This window comes from Myotis davidii, unplaced genomic scaffold (genome assembly GCF_000327345.1).
Source record: "Myotis davidii unplaced genomic scaffold, ASM32734v1 scaffold151, whole genome shotgun sequence".
NCBI lineage: Eukaryota > Metazoa > Chordata > Mammalia > Chiroptera > Vespertilionidae > Myotis > Myotis davidii.
Window position 1 is genome coordinate 2,611,027 of NW_006285248.1, and position 10,301 is coordinate 2,621,327.

The 10,301-nt window shown below is 41.2% G+C and overlaps 1 protein-coding gene across 1 annotated transcript in view; it reads right to left on the bottom strand.

The window, feature by feature from the left end:
* Positions 1-10,301, bottom strand: part of SMAD1 (SMAD family member 1) — a 69,434-nt gene that overhangs the window by 58,579 nt on the left and 554 nt on the right. The gene's annotated exons all lie outside the window — the stretch shown is intronic.

Below are 10,301 nucleotides of genomic sequence, written 5' to 3' on the forward strand. Positions count from 1 at the left end.
AGGGTAGAGAGAGATGTAAAGAGAATGAGAAAAGAAAAAAAGCTCTCCACTGTAACCCTTGTAGAGGGTTCCCTAGGAACAGGCCCAGTCATTTCTGAGGTGGTTGTTCATGTACTTCTGTGTGCCAACAGGTGAGAACCACTGTACTAACACAAAATCATAAACACACTGTCCATATGCCTTCATGGAACTCAGTCCAAAGAATTAATGAGGTAAGTGTAATAAAAGCCATTAAAACTGACGCTGGATGAGACAAGCAGGTTTGTATTGTCCCTCAAAGGTACAAGATCCACAGTGCAAGTCCCACACTATGGCCCCGTATCCCAACTTTATCAAGCTGTATGAGAGATACACTATGAACAGAAGTACAATTATAAATACAGACACTCAAAAACCTGCTGAAAGAATGAACTAATGTAGAAACGGGCAGGAAGCAAGAGCTCTACCAACCACATCAGATTCTTTTCCCCATCCCTTGATTTTGAAATACTATCCCCATTATAAGAGAAAAGCCCTCCAGCTGAGATGATATAACAATAACAATGGCTTCTCATTTAACTTTTCATATCATCGCAGTCTCCCCTTAGGAGCAAGAGTGCTTCTTCAGGGCGGAAACTGACATACATTTCTCTGTCCCTGCCAAAACAGAGCCCAGTGCTGGGCGCACAGTAGGAAGGCATGAAACCACTCCTGAACGGGATTCATATCAGCTCAACCAAAGGCAGAACCCCCACAGTGGGGATGCACCATTTTGAGAGGAGGCTCTCTGGCAATACAGAGCAATATCCCAATCTGTGCAACGTGACCAAACTCTTTGGTGTAAATAAAATAAATACAGCCTGGGTGCCAGTCATTTAAGTAAGTTCATTTGGTTCACAGTTAACAGAAAAACATTTAAAACCAATCAAACACTCCCTCAAGCTTGAACAGACTTAACAGAAGTCCTGAGCACACAAACATGAGCAACGGGAGAAATAAAGAAGAGGTTGTTATTAATTATGCCAGACGGCAAAGCCAGCAACGGACAATAAGCAAAACAGGAAGCTGCACTGGATGAGCTGGCAAGCTCTATACAATCAACCGTCCTCTTTCACAAGGCTAAATGTCTACTTTCTCCAGCAACACGCACTGCCTTACTCTTATTCCCCTTCATGAAAAACTACTCTCTCTGATCAAATTAAGACCAACTTTCCCCGACGTTCATCCTCTCTCTCCAACTCAATTGAAAGAGTTTGAGGAACAGCTCTCACCAATGCATCCCAGTTTAGGGGCCCTACCCCAGGCAATCCTTCAGAAAGGACTTAAGAATGGGGGTTGGGGGGGGGGTGGTAACAGGCCAAGTGCTGAGCTTGTAGATGCGATTTAAAAGCCCTTTCCCCCCCAACTCTGAGATATTTGCAGATCATTTACAAGAAATAAGATGGTGAGGCAGAAGATGCTGACAAATTCAAACCTGTCCAGTGGCTGGGCAAGAACTCAGTGCCGAGGGAAGATGGAGTGTACGTAACTTAGGTAAGGGTCCCACCATCAACCAACTGTTGATTGCAGCACATGCAAAGCCTTTCTAACCCCCACAAGCCTAACCGTTATTCTTAAGAGAAAATCTAGCAAATTAAATGCTGATGCCTAACTCTTTAAATTTTCCCCCCTTTATAAGTGGTTTTACTACATGGGAGAACTTTCCTCACTTTATTTTTAATACCTTATAAACGAATCCATCTCAACCATCGAATCCATATTCCAAGACCAACACTGTGTCTCTTATGAATGAGGAGATGTCACTATAAAGAAACTCCAATACTGCAAGTCAGGTAGGAGGAGGCGGCCCGTTCCCATGTGCTCTGTTAAGCACTGGTGTCTCCCAGGTTCATGGTTTGTGCAAGCTGACTAAGAAACCGCACACACCTGATAGCCCAGTTTTCCCAGACTGCGACTTCCTGGTCCACAAAGAGTAACACACTGAAGAGTCTGGTGCAGGACACAGCAGCACATTTTATGGGTATCAGCAGCTTGCATTTTGTTTGTGAATCGCCTGTTCATGTCTTTTACCAGTTTTTCTCTAAGAGTGGTATTTCCTATTGACTTAAAAAGTTTCTTACCAAGAACAGTAACTTGCTGCAAATTTGTTACCTGAAAGACTGTATTGTGACTGTGCACTTTGTCATTTGTGGTCACATAAATGCTGTCAAATGCCTAAGTTTTTCCTCTATGGTTTCTGCCTTGGGAGCCACGAGTAGAAGGGCTCTACAACAGGCTATTAATACCTCCCCACCTCTGGAAATGGCACAAACCAATCCCTCTTTCCTTCTGACACTATGACAAGAATCCATGCCAGGATCTCTCTGCACTGAGCATGTATTACTCGAATGAAAAAAAAATTTTTTTTTAACACTGATGAATGCTATAAGAAAAGCCATTGGTAAACTCAGTATACTTACTTTTTAAAGCTCTTGGCAATTTAAATAACTTAAAAATCATTAACAGGCATTCATTCAATTTCTACACTTCTCTTAAAAACCTTTACCTACGATTGTCAGGGAAATGTTCCATCTACAAATTCCCAAACCTGGTATTTCACAATTTCATTACCGGCATTCCCATTGCTTCACCCTTCTCAATTCGTTTAGTCCATTCGACTCCGTATAACCTGTGACCCCGCTGATCTCAACTGGATTCAATACTGCTCTCATTAACATTCTGGACTCTAAAGTCACAGTGATTTTTAGAAAGAGTTAAGATTTTCTGAGTGTTTATTACATGCCACGTCCCATGCTACATCCTCTGTGTAGTCTGTATTTCCACGACTGAGGTGCTCCTCCCATTTTCACCTCCAAAACCAGGAAACTGGTCATCAAAGATATGTCATGTCTAATTGACAGTTTTTTCCTCAGTAGCACATGAAATAATGTCTCACAATGGGCAGCATCTTAGATTAAGTGAAATATGAAAGTATAACTCGTTTCATTCGCAATCCATCCTGAGGCTATCACCTCTCTTTTCCAGATGAGGAAAAGTGAGGCACAAACACTAATGGTAAGTAGCTTTCCCAAAGTTATAAAAAAGCAAGGAAGTGTTGGGGCTTGGACTTAAACTTAAACATCCAGATTCTAGAGCAGCCGTGGGCAAACTACGGCCCGCAGGCCAGATCCGGCCCGTTTGAAATGAATAAAACTAAACAAAAAAGACTCCCTCCGGTCCAGTTTAAGAACCCATTGTGGCCCTCGAGTCAAAAAGTTTGCCCACCCCTGTTCTAGAGCCTCATTTCTTAACCGATTTGCTATCTCTAGGCCAGAATCAACTCTACCAACATTTCCCTCCAATCTTACTATGGAGCCACCTAGATGCCAACAATTACCTAGTCCTCCCTACAGCCACATCAAGTTTTTCCCAGGTTTCCCCCTACTGTTTAGACTTTGAGTTCTCCATAGATCTCCTGGCATACCACCTACAAGGGTTCTCCCAAAACTTCTCCATTATTCTAAGCTTCCACTATCATCTGCTGAGTCCCACACCTCACAGTCCCAATGAGGGGGCTGCCTTCCACACTGCTGGGAAAGGAGCACAAGCTGGCATGAGCTCCACCATCTGCTCTCCTCTCAACTGAGACCCCATCCTGCTTCTTTCTCAGACAACTCTCCCTCCTTACCATGGCTAATATTTCGCCCCCTGTGCTCAAGATCACCAGCTCCACCAAACTTTGTTTTCCGTCCATTAACTTCTTTCCCTCAACCTTCAAGTATCAAGAGGTCCCATCTACTTTGAAGCATAAGTCACTCAAGGGAATTTTCAGAATCTAGTTCTCATTTCCTAGAATATTAAGTCTATTCTCCTTAACGGCATTCACGTGATTACCGGAACGTTTCTCCTTCACCATGAACCATGAGACACTTCCCCTCTGACCCTAGTTCTGGGATCCCTCTTCCCCCAGCTTCCTCTGACCCCATACCTTTCACCCAGTTTCTTCTTTTGTCTACTCCAAACATACCATCCCCTCCTCCTAATTCCCAATTGTGGGTTTCAATGGCAGAGTCAACCTACCAGTTCTTTGTTTCTGTTCACGATTCTCTCAAAACACCTTGGAAGTTCAACCATCATTTCCAACAATCTGTACTTAATGTTCTGAACCCTTCCCTAAGCTTCAGCTTAGTCTGTATCTCCAACCTGCCTGTAGAATACCTGGGTACCCCACCTTAAATGCAACCCGTCAATTCTAATTTATCATTCACCCAAACTGTATTCCTCCTACAAGTAGTTCTTCCCTGTCCTTAAGTAAAGGCTTTATCAATTTTACAGCTATTCAGGGTGGAAACTTAAGAATAATCTCTGCCTCCTCTCCCTCCCATTACTCTGTAGCCAAATAACCACTAAGTGCATTTTTACTCACAAAACCCACCTCATCAGATGGATAACTCAAATAGCTTTCTTCTTCATCTCATGGCATTATGGGCTCTACCCCCTCCAATCCAAACTGCATGTTCAAACACCTTCAGTGATTTCCAATGTGCCCTTATTCTGGCACTCGAAGGCCCGAAAATTCTCACCCCAATTTAACTTTTCTGAATCTCTCTCCCGCCGCACTGCACTGGGCCCCATCAGGAATACCTACTGTGGTCAGGTAGAGCTGCTGCTCACCAGCCTCTAGATCTGTGCTGTCCAATAGGATAGCCACAGGTGGCTATTTAAACATAAGTTAATTAACATTTGAAATGCAAGTTCTCAGTTGCACTAGCCACATTTTAAGTGCTCAACAGCCCCGTGTGGCTAGTGGCTGTGGTCCTCACTTGAGTTGTCTGTAAAACTTACCTCTATATTTATTACCTTGCCACAACTTTTGCAGTGTTGTTGCATTTAAATTTTCCATTTTGTGTGTCTTCTCACCAATGACTGAGCCACTCAGAACTAATATTCATTGAATAATGAAGCATATACTTATGAAATGCTGCATCAAAATTACTAAATGAGCATATTTTAAAATCCCTCTTCCATTAAAATGACACATTCTTTCTAATTAAACAAAAGATCTTGCATTTAGCTAACTAAATAATGATTTGATTTTAATGCCTAATGATAACACTTAAAAGATAATTAGTTCCCTTTTCTCTTGTGGTGTTTGAAACTGAAAGAAAAAAAGCTATAAAGATCTGAAATACTTCCACTTTGCAAAAGAACACTGCAAAGAAACCACAAAAGATAGGCGACAGGAAAATGAATGAATAGTTTGAGTAACTATACCCTAACTATCTGAGATTGTAGGAAAAAAATATCTATAGAACAGCTGCCCTAAAATTAAGAGGAAACTACAAATAAGCATTAAAAATTATGTATATAAATACATTTTTAATCAAAAGTTAGACTCCTCTATCCTCTTCCCAAATATGACATTGTATTTATTTGCATTTTGAACACAAAAGCATACAGATGCATAATCAGCTGCTGTGTGTGTTCCCATAAATTTAAGCTTGTTGTCAAGAAAATTAGTTAAGAAACCAATCTACCACACCACAGCCCTGGATTCTTACAAGGGAATAAGGCTCTATATCTGAACATGAGAAACTAAGCAGAGAAGAGAATCGCCAGGTAGGGATTCCCGTGAATCGTAGAGGGTTTGATGCTTTATTTTCAAGAGGGAATCATCCCTAAAGTTCTGATTTTAGCTTAGAACAACTATTACAAAGATGTTAAATTGCTAAAATACTGCAGTTTTTAGACCTTCCTACCAATCTGATGTAGTCACTGGAGTTGAACTATTTATGAACGTTTTGGTTTTTCCCATCTGAAAGATAGCTTCCCTTATGCCAATGACTCTTCCACAGGGCCTGCTCATTTCTGCAAGTGAGCAAGCAGTGGCTGGAAAGGCCATATTTTTGACTATAGGACTAGCTGTACACCATCTTAATAAGGTGTACCAAAATGAAGATTTAAATTTAGATTTTAAGTACATTCATGTTAACTAGCTTAGCTATTTTCTTTTTTAAGCAAGCTGTTCCAGAGTAAAAGTATTAAAAATATTTCAGGTGTTTTTGTGGCAAATGCAATGACAGATCATCAGATTAGACTACAAGTTGCCCTGCCAGGTAATCGCAGAAAAGGAATATAAAGAGTCAAGAGGGCCCGGCCGGGGTGGCTCAGTGGTTGAGCATTGACTTACGAACCAGGAGGTTACGGTTCGATTCCCGGTCAGGGCACATGTCTGGGCTGTGGATTTGATCCCCAGTGTGGGGCGTGCAGGAGGCAACCGATCAGTGAGTCTCTCTCATCGTTGATGTTTCTATCTCTTTCTCTCTGAAATCAATAAAAAAATATTTTTAAAAAAGAGAGTCAAGAGGTTTCAGTGTGGGGCAAAATGGAGATGCCTCCATCTGTTACCAAAGCATGCTCTGCTAATCTTGGGAGCAGTGAGTAAAACCAGGACTTCCTGGTTGCTGACCACATGCAGGTGCGGTGACAGCGGCGTACCTGGAGAGGGCACAGGAGCTCTGCACCCCTTCCTCCAGACCTAGCCCTACGCATTTCTTCCATCTGGCTGTTCCTGAGTTGTTATCCACTATCATAAATCGGTAATAGTAAGTTTAAAAAAAAAAAGAAAAGAAAAACCATATGTAGAAGTACAATTACAGAGAACACTTCATCAGCCTCAATGTCATTCTATAATTTAATATCAAACTTCTCTACCTTTTTATATTTACATTATCCTTTTTCTCCTCAGATCTTCCCTAGTACCCCATAGCTCCTCCCTAAAAATCCCAAACTTTTAGCTCTCGGTTAAGAATGTGATTTATTTTTTAGTTAAGACAGGAGATGCATATGAACTGCCTGGCTTAATAGGAATTTTGTACAAATCTGGAATCACCCATCTTCTGGTAAGGCCCTGCTGATTAAATCAGATGGAGGACTTTCCTTTTCCATCACCAAAATGGGGGGAGGGGGGACCAAAAAACCTCTCTGAGGTTGTCAGACTTGATTCCTACTCAGCTCAAACAATGCTATGTACAAAAAGTCAACATACCAAAAAATTCTTCTTTCTCCCCTCCCCAGATGACGATACACTGGATATGCTCAGAACAAAGCTGCAGGAACACTGTGAGTATGGTAAGAACAAATAGCCCTAGCCAGCGTGGCTCAGTGAATAGGGCCTCTGCCTGCGGGCTGAAGGGTCCCGGGTTTGATTCTGGCCAAGGGCACATGCCTGAGTTGCGGGCTCAATCCCCAGAGTGGGGGCGTGGCAGGAGGCAGCTGATTAATGATTCTCATCATTAATGTTTCTGTCTCTCTCTTCCTCTCCCTTCCTCTCTGAAGTCAATGAAAAATATATTAAAAAAACAAATAGACAAGTAAGAACTTAATAAGTAGAGTAATCCAGGACCTGGCTTTCCCTTCTTCTGATCACTACATGGGTGACTTTTTGGTAAGTCAGCTATCTTCTCTGAGCCTAGGTTGCTCAACCTGATATGAACCAACTGGATTAGAAAATCCTCAAAGCAACTTTTAACACTAAATAGCTCTATTCTCTGTAAAGGAAATTACAAATCTGAATGTTTATGAATGCACTTGGCACCGCAGTCCCATGATGTCCTTCACCTGAAATGTCATGCAATATGTGTACTTAAGTGTACACACAAGCTTACCAGAGCATACAAGCATTTTTGGATTGGAAGATGGGAGTGAAAAGGTATGAAAGGTCCCCTGATTTCATGAGATTCTTAAACAACCCTAACCCAAAAAAAAAAAAAATAGTTAAGAACAACTGAACTGTAAAACTACATAAAAGTAGACATTACATATAAAAAAAATTTTTTTTCCCAAAGGAGTTTGCAATGAACTATTTGTATCTCAAAGTGCAGTGTTTACCAGCTAAGGGAAGGAAAATATTGATGAGATAAACTGAACTACTAGAACTTTCTTCTTCAGTACCATCAGCTTGTGATTATACAAGAAAAAACACAAGGGGAAAGTGGTAGGAATGATCTAGAAAAGCAGAAATGAAACTCATTTGGTTTTTACATCAGATTTACTCTTCCAATTATGATCTGCTTCCATACGGATTAACATTGTTTCCTTTCTTCCAAACACTTAAAAGGAGATAGCCAAGAAAAGCACAAAATGTGTCTAAAGGCCTAAAAATAAAAGCAAAGTCATATCTATACTGGGGTAATGAAGTCCAGCAGGACACGGATCCTTTGGGAGGCCCTAGAGTCAGACTGCCTTGTTCATATCATCATCACCAGCTATGGAGCCTGAGGCAAGGCAGTGAATCACTCTGAACTGTTTTTCTTTTCTGTACATCCGTACTTAGTCAAGTTTTGAGACTTAAATGAGATAGGCGTTTTAAAAACAAGGAAACAGGAAAAAGAAAAAAATCAGCTATAATTATTTCTCCTCCCCAACGCTCTAAATCAAAGAAGAGCTCAGGACATCAATGATAAATGTAATCCACAGAAAAGTTTACCTCATTTTATCCAGTAGCTGCAACTGATTCATCCAAACAAATAGCAAAAATTGACATGTCTCTTTCTCCTTTTGATCCCACAAACTCATCAGCAGAAGTGACACACACAGAAGTAATTGAAAGATGAGTACAGGAGGAAGAAGAAGAGAAGTCCCAGACCAGCACTGTCCAATGGAACCTTCTGCCATGATGGAAATGTTCTATATAGATATCATCCAATAGGGCAGCCACTGGCCACACGGGGCTATGGAGCACTTGAAATAAAGTGCTAGCTACTCAGAAGATCAGTGTTTATTTTTACTTAACTTTAATTAATTTCAATTTAAGTACCCACATGTGACTAAGGCTACCTTATTGGGCAGCACAGACCAAGAGGGCCCATAAACTGAATAAGGATTGCCAAAAATCTAAGAAAAAAAATGAGGGTCTTTTCCTGATTTGTTCATATGTTCAATTCAAATATCTTTTGTTTTCAGTGGAGACCTAGTCCCTATGACTAGTTAAAGAAATAACATGTCAGCTGATACATCAACAGAGAGCAACTCAGTAAGTATGTGGTCCTCTGATATTTTAGAAGGTCCCAAAGGCCACCTTAAATTCAAGCACACATGCAGTATGATTCAGGAGAGGGATCGGAGCTGCCATGGTCCCAACATCAGCACCTCCACGGCACCTGCTTCTCCACCAGCGAACGAAAAGCTACTTACACGATGCAGACTGAGCACCCCTGCATTTGTCAGAAATTCAGAGCTCTGTAAGCCTTCCCCTCTTTCCAAAACACCAGCATTCCTGGCTGGTTCAGCCTTTCCACTCTGAACAAAAATCCATGTACCACCCATATCTGAAGCATAACACCAGACTCCTGCGTAGCTGCCCCTGTAATATGGTTTAATTATGATGACTGAACTAATAGGCTGACATCATAGACTTTTACAGGCTGACCCCATGTCATCCTGATGTATCATTTTGCACCAGTTCAGTGCTGTAAATCAATTTAAGATCTCGAGCAGGTTGAAAAGGCTGGTAATGATGCTTTCTCTGCTGCCTCTGGGGACTCTACATTATACACAACTTACATTATTTATAAAGCTTCAATGATGCCTCCATTAGCCTTGTAAGACTACACAAATGAGATCTTTTATACACACACACAACTTGGCCCTGATTATGTAGGCGACTGCAGCTTAAATATACTGGTCTAATTACATGCAAGTTCATTCTTTTCCCAATCCAACCAAGTTAAGTTTTATCTTTAACCCAGCATCACTAGAAATCAAAATTACAACCTGAAATTTACTTTTTAACTATTAAGTGTATTTGGGGGAAATGCGACTTACTTCTTCCTAATGCTTTAAGGAACTTGGCAGAACAAAATTAAGTTTCAAGAGGTGTAAGAGGTTAACATTTTTAATTGCCTAAAACTGTCATTTCTCTAATGCAAAAAGTCATCAGTTCTTCAACGGTATAAAACCAAAGGATACTGCAAAAAAAGAAAAGTGGCTTTGGTTACATACCTAGGGTTGGAGGGGTCAAAACGGAAGCAAGGACAAATCCCCACCTTCAGGAGAAAGTCGATCTAGCCTGGATCCCCTAGAGGCCCTGGCATCACCCACTTCTAGAAAATCATCTCTCTCCACCCTGGTTACAGTTTCCCAAGAATTGCAATATTAACAAATGTACACCACCTGCACAGAAATATCAAATAACTGCGAATGGGACCGAGGGAGGGCGGGGGAGGACAAACACTTAAATCAGGACAACATATTTAGGCCTGGCACCTACATGTCAATAACACTGGACGCACAATATTTCTACTAATTGAAAATGCTAGGGCAGTGAACACTGCTTCCGCCTC